We start from the raw sequence: 10,567 nt of genomic DNA on the forward strand, positions 1-10,567 counted from the left end.
ATCAGAATTTCATAATTTTTACTTTATTTTTTGAAAATCTCAAAAAGATAAACAATGAGAAAATGTTTCGACTGTTACGCTACATTATTTTCTTAAACATTCGTTTTGGCCATTTTTTAGCAAGACCTGTTTGTTCGAATGACAATCAGCACGTGTTCGAGATAATGAGGTCATGAGTCTAATCTTTCAACTCAGTGGTTGTTTTGGATCTTTATTCGTGTCTTACAAACACATGTCGTTTGGTTAATTGCCAGTGGCCTAACCCGGACGCGAACTGTTGTGCATTCCACTTGCCATTCGATAATAAAAGAGAATATGTTGGTTGGCTATAATTAAAAGAAATTATAGGCACATGCCAATAAAAGAGGATATGTTGGTTTGGCTCTGATTAAAAAAATGTAGGCAAGTAAGCGCTAAAATAATTAAAGAAAATACACCCTGGTAAAGCAGAGACTACCTGGTTATGCGCCGATTATGGCAATGAAATGGGATTCACTAAATTAGTAATCCATCCGGTTACGCCCTTGTAGGAGAGTGTCATCGAAACAACTATGCCCCGAAGGTCACCGTGCAGCCACAAAATGAGCAGGCAACCTAACCTACACACGGAGGCGGACCCGAAGGAAAAAAAGGGCGCGAGTTGAGTGGTGCCCACCACACTGACCAACCCCACCACTATGAAGATCTCGCGGGCCAAACATGACCCGTGGGAACACCGCAACTCTTCGCTATGTCGCCCCTCCGCTGCGGAGACCATTTTGATGGACACATCAATTAGCTCTCTCGATGCTTCTTGCAAAAATAAAAATCTCCCGTTGCAACGCACGGGCATATGTGCTAGTCCTAATAATACCAAAAGACTAGTGCAGAATTTTGCATACAGAAGATATCAACTAACATGTAGAAATATATAGAACGTATATGGTGGCCTGTCTATTCAATCAAACAGCAGTTAGGCGCATCTCCTTGAACACCACAACAATTTTTAGAAAGTAGCAACAAATATATGCTTGTAACTTTCTTGTGATTTAAAAATTATTTACCACCTGGTTGTTTCCACCAGAACAGTAGATGAAACTAGAGTTAAACCACAATGTATGGTAGAGGTGGGAATGGAAAAACCAAGTGTCCCAGGAGTAACTTGTATTACAAATAGGACATGCTATGCAAATGCAAGGTGAGAATGGACGATGCAAACTGCAGAAGAATTTAATTAAACCGTTGGTGTTACAGGGTTGTGAACACACTGATAGAGAAAGTAACCATACACTACTCTAATGCTGTTGGCCATGGACAGCGCCGACGGGCACAGTCGCCAACTTTGAAGGAAAGGGAAATACATGGAAGCAAATTTGTTGAAATAAAAACAACCCTAGTACGTAGCAACACCACACAGCATCTAGTCTAACTCTCTCGATCATCCGTCGAGTGACTGACTGGGGGCCCCTTTGCAGGATCATGGATACTGCCTGCAGGATGTTGCCTGCAGAATTGGGTAGATAGTTGAAAGCGCTTCCCCCACGGTGCTCACCCCGATGTTCAATCCAATGAGGTATTGTGCGTCGTCTCCGGACGCCCAATCGCCGGTGACAGCCCAATATGATATTGAGCAGCTAATGTCAGACCAGTTGACCACCAACCGGGCTAGTTTTTCAGAAAGGAATACTGGCTTGTCTGAATTCCAGTGTTGCTCCACGTGGTTCCTGATGGGGAAAAACCGGTGGCCCTCGAGAAACATTACCAGCAGTCCTGCTGCTGACTTCTTAAGAGCTTTCTTTGTTCTCTTGGTTCCGAAGTTAGACCAATAGAGCGCTGTAACCGCCTGCTCTGCCGCAGTTTTCCCTAATGGCACGTACTGAAGATTCTTCCATCCTCCTACCAGAGTCTTGTAGCTACTGTCGAAACCCAGCGGAATTGGATTCTCGAAGAATCCCTCCGCTCCCGCAAACGCATGCCAACGACCAGTGCGAAAGGTGAAATAGCCGAGCCAATACCTGTTGTCTGGCCGTATAGCCATCGCGATGGCTTCATGACCATTTCCTCCAGGTAGTGGAAGGCCCCTTAGAAGCTGGAAGATCCATGGATGTGGCGGCAGGTGAAGTTGTTGTGGCGGTAATACCGGGTGAAAAACTATTTGTGATGCTCTTGTGAGGTCTGCCGTTTGGTCCAACCAAATAGGCACCTCAATGTAATTGGTTGTTTCCAGTTCGAACGTTCTTGCATACGATGGCTGATCCAATGCTTGTTGTCTGCAAAGGAAATTAATTAGGGAACAAGACAAATATTTCATTTGATATATGTATGTAAAGGAAAAATTAAAGGTTTGCTGGCGGGCATTACCTGGAAGGGGCTATCAGCAGCATGAACACTACAAGACTTGCAAAGAAACCCATGGCAAACTGCAATACGCAAAAGTGATCATTAGTAGGTAGTAATGCCTGTTTTCTTTTTAACCCCCCCAAAAAAAACCCTAGCACCTATTCTGTCGGAACGTCATAGAAATTGAGCCTAAAATTGCAAAATATCACTCACCAATGCCACCTATAAGTGATAAAAAAATGTTCTATATAGGGGAATCGCTCGCCTGGGCTGGCCCATGCAGTAGGGACCTCCTATAGTGTGCGAGCTGGGAGAAGACGCAGCGTGCACTTTTGGGTCAGCACATACCTAGGCGGCCTGTTTTATAAATTTCGTTTTTTATTTTTTTATTTTCCATTTTTTTTCTCTACAAAAAGTTATAAAAATAATAATTTTTAAATAAAATGTTGTGGATTAAATTCGCGATTTTGTAAAAAAGTTCGCTTATTCAAAAAATGTTTGAAATTTTGAAACAAATGTTCAGGAAATCAAAACAAATTATCATTTAAAAACAGTTCATGTATTAAAAAATGTTAATGAAATTGAACAAAATTTGGCCAATTCAAAAATAATTCATGAATGGAAAATATCTGAATAAAAAAACTGTTCACGACATACAAAATAGTTAATCATTCATAAATTGTTCACTGATTCAAAAAAATATTATGCATTTAAAAATGTTTGTTAAAAAAATATTTGTGAATTTGAAAAATTGTTCCACCAATTTCCAAAAAAAATGTTCGCCGACTCAAGATGCCGCCCGCTTTGATCAAGCGGTCCTCCGGTGGGTCAAATCACCTTCCAATAGCGCCGACTAAGACAAGTCCAGCGAGAACTACTGCAGGAAACATGTCTCGCGTGGGAGAGAGGGATTGCGGCGGCGCTTACCAAGGAAGGAGAACCCGGCGGCTGAGCGCGGCGACCGGTGTTGGGGAAGAAGCTGCCCATACAAGCGGTGGAACGCCGGGCCGGAGAAGACGTTCCTCGTCTTGCTCCCGTTGGTTGCCTTCTGGATGGTCCAAGCTAGGCACGGGGCGTGGGCTTCGCCGAGCCCTTCTGGTTCATTGTTCTTAGCAGGAGGGGCAGACCGCAGATGAAAGCTACAGTGGGATATTACGGCTGTAGGTGGCTGGCGCCGGCGGTGTGATTGCAGTGGGCATCGGTGGCGTGTCTCCCCAGGGTGAGATTTTCATGAGTGCTGCTGCTGCTATACACACGATAATATTGTGCCCGGCTCCTGGATGATCATACATGGCAGCGCTACAGGGCACGAGATTTGGATGGCAAGGAACTGTCCTTCGCAGACCGGGCAAGCAATTTCGGATTTCAATTTCGCCCAAAATATTCATTTTACTTGTTTAAGAAAAATGAAAAACGTTGATCAAAAAAATAAAATTTGACTAATGTTGCCAAAGAACTCAAATTGTTTGTTACTAGCAAAAGAGCCCGTGCGTTGCAACGGGAGAGAAAACATAACACACGCTCTTAACTCAACAACCATCACTCAAGACCACAATAGGTCCATCTCCTTTATTTTTACGAGGCATCATATTTGTGTTGCCGCTTATCCTCCTTCTCACCCTCGCCGGCGATGGCCTCGGTGTTCAAACAAAACAATAAAAAACGTGTGTTAAATATGGTTAATCCTAAGGCGTCTCTCTCTCCCTCTCTCTCTCTCTCACTTTCTCTCACTCTCGCGATGAGAAATATGTTGTTTTCCCCTGCGACATTTTTTAGAGGTATGCATGTGTAGTTATCGATGTTTTCTTTTCCATATATGGTTATAGTGGGGTGTTTATTTGCAATCCGGATCGCCGCTGGTATGAAAAAAAATGAATCTTGCGCTATAAATTATAAGTTTGCTTTCATAACAATATTTTAAAAATATTTAACAGGTAAAATTAACATCATATTTAGATTCCACATATTTTTTTTAATAAAATTTCATATATAATATGTCAAAATCGAAGTTACGGTTTAAAAGATACAGATAATTTAGAAAATCATTTGGTTTGACTCAAATATATTTTAAAATAATATTTAAAAATACTTAACAGGTAAAAATAATCTCATATTCATATTCCATATTTTTCTAATCAAATTTCATATATAACATGTTCAAATCGGAGTTACGGTTTAAAAGATATGGATGCTTTTAAAAATCATTTGTTTGACTTAAATATGATCCGCAGATGAATTATCTAAAACATTAGGGGGGGTTTCAAAAAATAAAAAATAATGGTTCGGGCGTAACTTAAATCTGGACGGCGGATTGATTTCAACAAAAGACAGGGACTTTTCTGAAAAATGCCATGACGGACGAAAGAAACCCAATTTGCTTTATTATTATTAGGTAAAAATTAGATTTCAGTCCAAATTGAAATTAATCCAATTGTTCCAGATCAATTAAAAACATCACAAAACATAGTAGGTAGTTTACCGAGAAAGTTTTACAACAGGAAATAGTAGGCATAATATAAAATCCCCTTTTTTCGTAGTTTCTCTATGTATATTTAATACAATTGCTTAGATACTTGTAGTAGTATTAGGTTTGGGAAACACGGTGGAGGTAAAAGCAACTCTAGCAGATACAACATTTCGCGGAACCTACTCCCGAGTGGTAAACCGCAAAGCTGTTTCTGCCGTTGAAAGGCGTCGGCGTAGACCAGATCCCGCATAATTGTACCGCAATGCGGGATCTGGTCTGTGCCGACACTTTTCAGGTATCACAAAAGAGATTTCCAGTTGTTTGTAAGCTTTTTAGGGAAAAGGATGAATGCATCAACTAATTCGAAAGCTAATTGAAACATTGCAAATTCAAAATATTTTAGAAGATGGGGCCAGACAAAGTACTTATTCAAACTTTCAAAAGATTTCGGTAGAAATCCCATCATCCACTTAATAGAGGTAGTCCCCGTCTCCTCCTCCTCCTCCAAGAAAGAAAGTTAGGGTTGTGCCTCTCGCCGGCGCCGGCGCAGGTCCGCCTCGTCTCCGGTGGCCCTAGGGCCATGGAGGCGCGGTGGATCCTGGCAAGTGCCGGCGGGAGGACTCCGTTTTTAGTCGTTTTTTTCAATCTTGTTAGGGTTTGTGTCCTACTCAGGAAGGCGAGACGGCGGCGGCTCCCTAAAGATGGAATAAAGGTCTCCCCGCCTAGCCCCCTTCCGGGGGTGCATCTAGCATCGTTGGTGGGTGTGTGGAGGTGTGTCTCCGGCAGATCTATCTTTGGTGGATTTGCTCGGATCTCGTCGTTGTTTGTCTACGTTCGTGTGTCTTCGGTTTGGATCCTTCCGATCTACGTTATTTTTCATCGGCGGCGGTTGCTGTTCTGGGGTGCTGGTCCTATAGGGCCTTAGCACGACAACTTCCCGACTGTATACTATAACAAGTTGTGCCCAGCTCCGGCGATGGAAGGGCGATGACGGCGGCGCGCCTTCGGCTCGCTTCGGTGCTTGTAGTCGTCGCTAGGTTGTCTACGAATCTGGATGTAATTTTTATTTCTGGTATTTGTTGTACTGCCATGATTAAAGATGAATAGATTAGAAGTTTTTCCGAAAAAAAAGTAAAGCAATACCGGAGCCCTAGACGATACCATCGCTACCGGTTGCCAGAGCACGACCACCATGACCAGTAGCTGTTGCAGTAGCGGCAATAGCTAGCTGCAGCTGAAGCAACATCAGTAGCTGCTGCTAAACTTCTTTCGTGCATGATCTCCGCCCATCTCATCTCCCACCACTCTTTCTGTAGAGGATCCAGTGTAGTTAGATCCACCATCATCACATAGTTCTCCTCGACAATGATGCTTACCCTCGCCTTGGTCTCCTCGAGGCGGATCCTGCGTTCCTCCAACTCCAACTTCGCTTCTCATCTTCTCTAATTTAAACCCCCCCTTATCCTCTTATCTTCACGCTTCTTCTCAGACCATCACAATTTGGGTCCATGATGCCGCCACTGACGTCCCGGTGACCAATCGTCTACACCGACACGCATGATGGGCGCTTGAAGGCGGCATCTGTGCATTTGTAAAGGTGGCGCCGATATAACTCCGGCACCCATCTCCAACAACAATGAAGCATGGCGGCAACATCAACCCCACAATTCATCCATAAGGCCGATGGAATTCCGGCATACCATCAAAATTGCCTCGCCGTGAAAGGCGTGGCGATTCATTCAATGAAGGGGAGCTATCGACAGTCTACCGATGCCTTGCCTACATCAACACAAGGAGATCACTGGAGCAGTGCAACGCGCCAGTGCGGCCAGTGTGAATCTGTGAAACCCTCCAATCAAGTCGGCTGGCACCGTAGCAGCTAGACGGTCGCGACGAGATTGCTAAAATTTTTGTTTTTGTTTTCAGGAAAAGGCATGATGTTTCGCCATGGAATGAAGACATGATAGGGTTGCTTTGTTTGCTGGCAGCATGCATGTTATTCGATCTAACGAGCTCCCTAGAGAACACAAGTGTGGATGGATATGCCTACACTAATCACATAATTATTAACCAATCATCTTCAAAACAACGCGCACGTCATCACGGAGATATTATCTCTGAGTTTGCTCTCCAGACCGCATATGAACAATGCGCCGAATAAAAAGTAATCGTCGAGTCAATCTGGATTTTCTTCACACTCAAGCTCAACTCGACGAGGGGACATTCGTTCGACGAGTTTTATTAGTTAAATTTTTATTATTGTTATTTTGAAGGTCTCACATAATTTTCTTTAATATTGGATGAATTTGAAGTGCAGATCATAGGTACCAAGTACTCCTACCCACGTGTAATAATAATTGGCTTATTATCATGTGTACACATCTTATGCATGCACGTTCAAAAGAAAAAAAAGTATGGCATTCATGTGACAAGCTTTGCCAAGTATTATGTATACGTATTCGGGTATCTCGGCCCGCGGCAAGCTGGCGTGTATATGTATACCCGAATACCTAGTACAATCCCAAGAAAAAACAAGAATACCTGGTGCAAGGCATGACCGGACGTGTGCGTGTAATCGGAAGTTTGCCCAATTTTACAAACGAAGGTAAACCGACTTTGTTCATCATCATTGGAAGGCATGCATGACTTAAAGAGGGTAAGTATTATATTTTCTTTCCTTACTTGTGCAAGGCGTGCAAGAAGAAGAAGTATTGAAAAGTTTGCACCGGCGTGCGGCGGCCGATGATTCCACCTCCAGCCTATAAATACATGAGGACCTTACAACCGGGAGGGAGACCACAACTCACCACATCTAGCCACCACGTCGCAGCCAACACGCGCGCAGCAAGCCAGCAACACATCCCATGATGAAGCTCACGTTCCCCGAGGGTGAGACTTTGAACCAATTCATCTATTTTTTTTCTTTCTCCTTAGCATACAACATGCATGCGCACGAGCAAGTCATCACACAATCGGCACCGGAGACAACGTTTGTGGAGCATGCGATCTCGCAGCCCGCCGGCCGCCGCCACCTTCCTAAAGGACGCTGTTGAAGACGATGGCAATGCCGATGGTGCTGCCGGCGCGCAGCTTGTTGGACTTCTTTGTGGTGGCTGCCCTTGGCGACGAGGCCGCCGATCTTCCATCAAGCTGGCGCCATGAAGAATAGAGGCGTGGGAGCTCGTCAAGACGACGCCCGTCATCTAAGTCATCAAGTCGGAGCCACGGAGGACGGCGTCGTGGAGCTGAAGGGACGCCGCCGACGTCTTCCTTCATCAAGCCGGTGCCGCGGAGAATGGAGGCACGGAGCTCGCCAAGACGACGCCCATCGCCAATATCATCAACCCGGTGCCGCGGAGGATCTTGGTGTGGAGCTCACAAGGAGGACGCCCGCCGTCTACTTTGTCATGCTGGAACGGAGGACGGAGGCATGGAGCTCGCATGGTAGTTGCCGCCGTTCCTCGGAGATTGGCGTCGTGGAGCTCGAGGTATGCCGCCGACATTCACTTTGTCAAGATGGTGCCGCGGAGGATGGTGACACAGAGGTGGCCCGAACGACGCTCGTCTTCTTCTTCTTCAACACGATGCCATTGAAGATGGAGGTATGGAGCTCACGGGGATGCCACCGCGTGCCGCAGAGGATGGCGACACAAAGCTCGCTTGGACGTCGCCTGTCGTCTTTTTCATCAAGCCGGCACCGTGCAGGACAGAGGTGTGGAGCTTGGGAGGATGCCGCCGCCGTGCCGCGGTGGATGGCGACATGGAACTCACTAGGACGACGCTAATCATCAAGCCGGTGCCATGAAGGATGGAGGTGTGGAGATTGAAGGACGACGCCATCAATGTTTACCTCATCAAGATGGAGCATATGACCCGGAGTCATGAAGACGACACACGCCCGCAACACAAAGAAGAAGATGGCACTACTCAGTGGTGTCCATGACCCGAAGGAGAAGACGATGCCACATGGTGCTACTCGCAACCCGGAGCCCATGAAGACAAGGTGCGACAGTGGGAGGCGGCCCCGTGTAGCGGCTCCCTTGCTTTGGTGGACTGCCGTAAACTCGGAGTCTAGCTGAGACAACCACACTGGCTATGCCGATATGAGCGCGCCTTGGTTTTACACCGACGCCGGTCTCCACCAAGTAATACTACCGCGAGTTGAACCCCTTGCATACCCCGACAAAGCCACTACATCGTCAAGAAGTCCGAGCCAAGCAGAACCCATGCTACTCCAACACCGACTACATCAACGCCGTCAAGATCGACGAGGCGCGGCGGCGAGGGCGAACATGGCTAGCAGAAAGCCATGTTTTGAGCAGTACGCGTACCGATGAGGACACAGGCTTTGCCGCTGCCCACACCACATCATGCATGGCGAATGCGAAGCGAAATTAATATCATTTTATTGTATAAATGGATGGATGTGCCAACAAACCTCATCATGGTTTAATTTATGAGCTTATGAGTAGGCCAAGTGCCTACATATATTTATGAAAATTCTTATTATTCTATCGCCAAAATGGGCGGGCACGGCAATGCACACTATCAATGATCTAGTTGGTCATATGGCCAATCAATCCCCTCGTGTCTTCATAGTGTGTTTTGCTATGAATCGTTGTCTTGGTAGTGACGTCTGGCAATGGAAGTTTATGGGTTTTAACATTTGATCATGCTGCCTGTGTAATAGATCCAGCAAATGTGTTTATCTTTCAATAAGGCGTTGCTTGATGTGCGAAAGGTTGTAGAATGACAATAATCCTGGATTGATGTGGAATTTTGTGCTTTGAGCTGCTTGAACCGTGAGATGGGCATACGGGTAAGATTTGATTAAGTGGTATGAATGATGGTCTTTGTACAATTGAGAGACTAATCTGGGTTGTGTTTGTCAATCTTGATTTTGTTGTTTGAGTTTGCTTGACAAGCTGCCGACAACGACATCGTTGTCCTGTGGTGGTACAGTTATCAGACATGTGTGTCTATGACCGGGGAGAGAAAATGACAGGTGGTGCTCAAGATAACGCGAAAGCAGAGATTCATATGCACTATACAAAATTGCAAACTAATGCTACCGCAAGCTGATCATCGAAGCCATTTTGTGAACTTACCAACTTTATTCTTCTGATATCTGCAAGAAACGAGCATAACCCTTAATTTGAAGTCTGAAACATCAGAAAATAACCTGGGCTCCTGTCCCAGTCCCCCATCCACAGCGCCGGTCGCGTTGACCTCCCGGCTGCCGCCGCTCCGGCCACCTCCTGGTCCATGCCCCTACCTCCTCCTTCGTCCAGAGCCCCCCTCCCCAGGTATGCATCGCTGCTGCTCATCCCCGAAGCTTCTCCAACGGCCCGCTGCCTCCTCTTCGCGCCGAGATCCAGATCAACTGGTCTCGCCCCCCGCCGCCTCCTCCGTGGGTGGGGCGCGCCTCCGTCTACGAGGCTGTGGCAGAGACTCCTCCCGATGTGCTTGCCAAGCAGGCTGCTGAGCGCCGACTCAATTCTGTTAAACAACCTTCTGTCACGCTCAGCATCCAGGAACTTGGCGCCCAAGCTTAGGTAATTAGGGAGATCTCCTTTCTCTTATGTTTATCTTTGTACTCCCTTATCTCCATGTATCTCTTCTGGTTGTTGCAACCGAATCATGTATGCTTCTGCGAGAGCTGACCTCGCCCCAATCAATATATAACCGCGGGCTGTCATGTATGACAGTTGAGACGCTTTTACGAATCCTAACATGGTATACAGAGCCTCCCTCTTCCATCTCATCTAGCCATCATCTTCA

General features: G+C 45.9%; 1 pseudogene; it reads right to left on the reverse strand.

The window, feature by feature from the left end:
• Positions 1–1,184: 1,184 nt before the first annotated feature.
• LOC123152918 (uncharacterized) lies at positions 1,185–10,053 on the reverse strand (annotated as a pseudogene).
• Between the last annotated feature and the right edge of the window lie 514 nt (positions 10,054–10,567).

Source organism: Triticum aestivum, chromosome 7A (assembly GCF_018294505.1).
Source record: "Triticum aestivum cultivar Chinese Spring chromosome 7A, IWGSC CS RefSeq v2.1, whole genome shotgun sequence".
NCBI lineage: Eukaryota > Viridiplantae > Streptophyta > Magnoliopsida > Poales > Poaceae > Triticum > Triticum aestivum.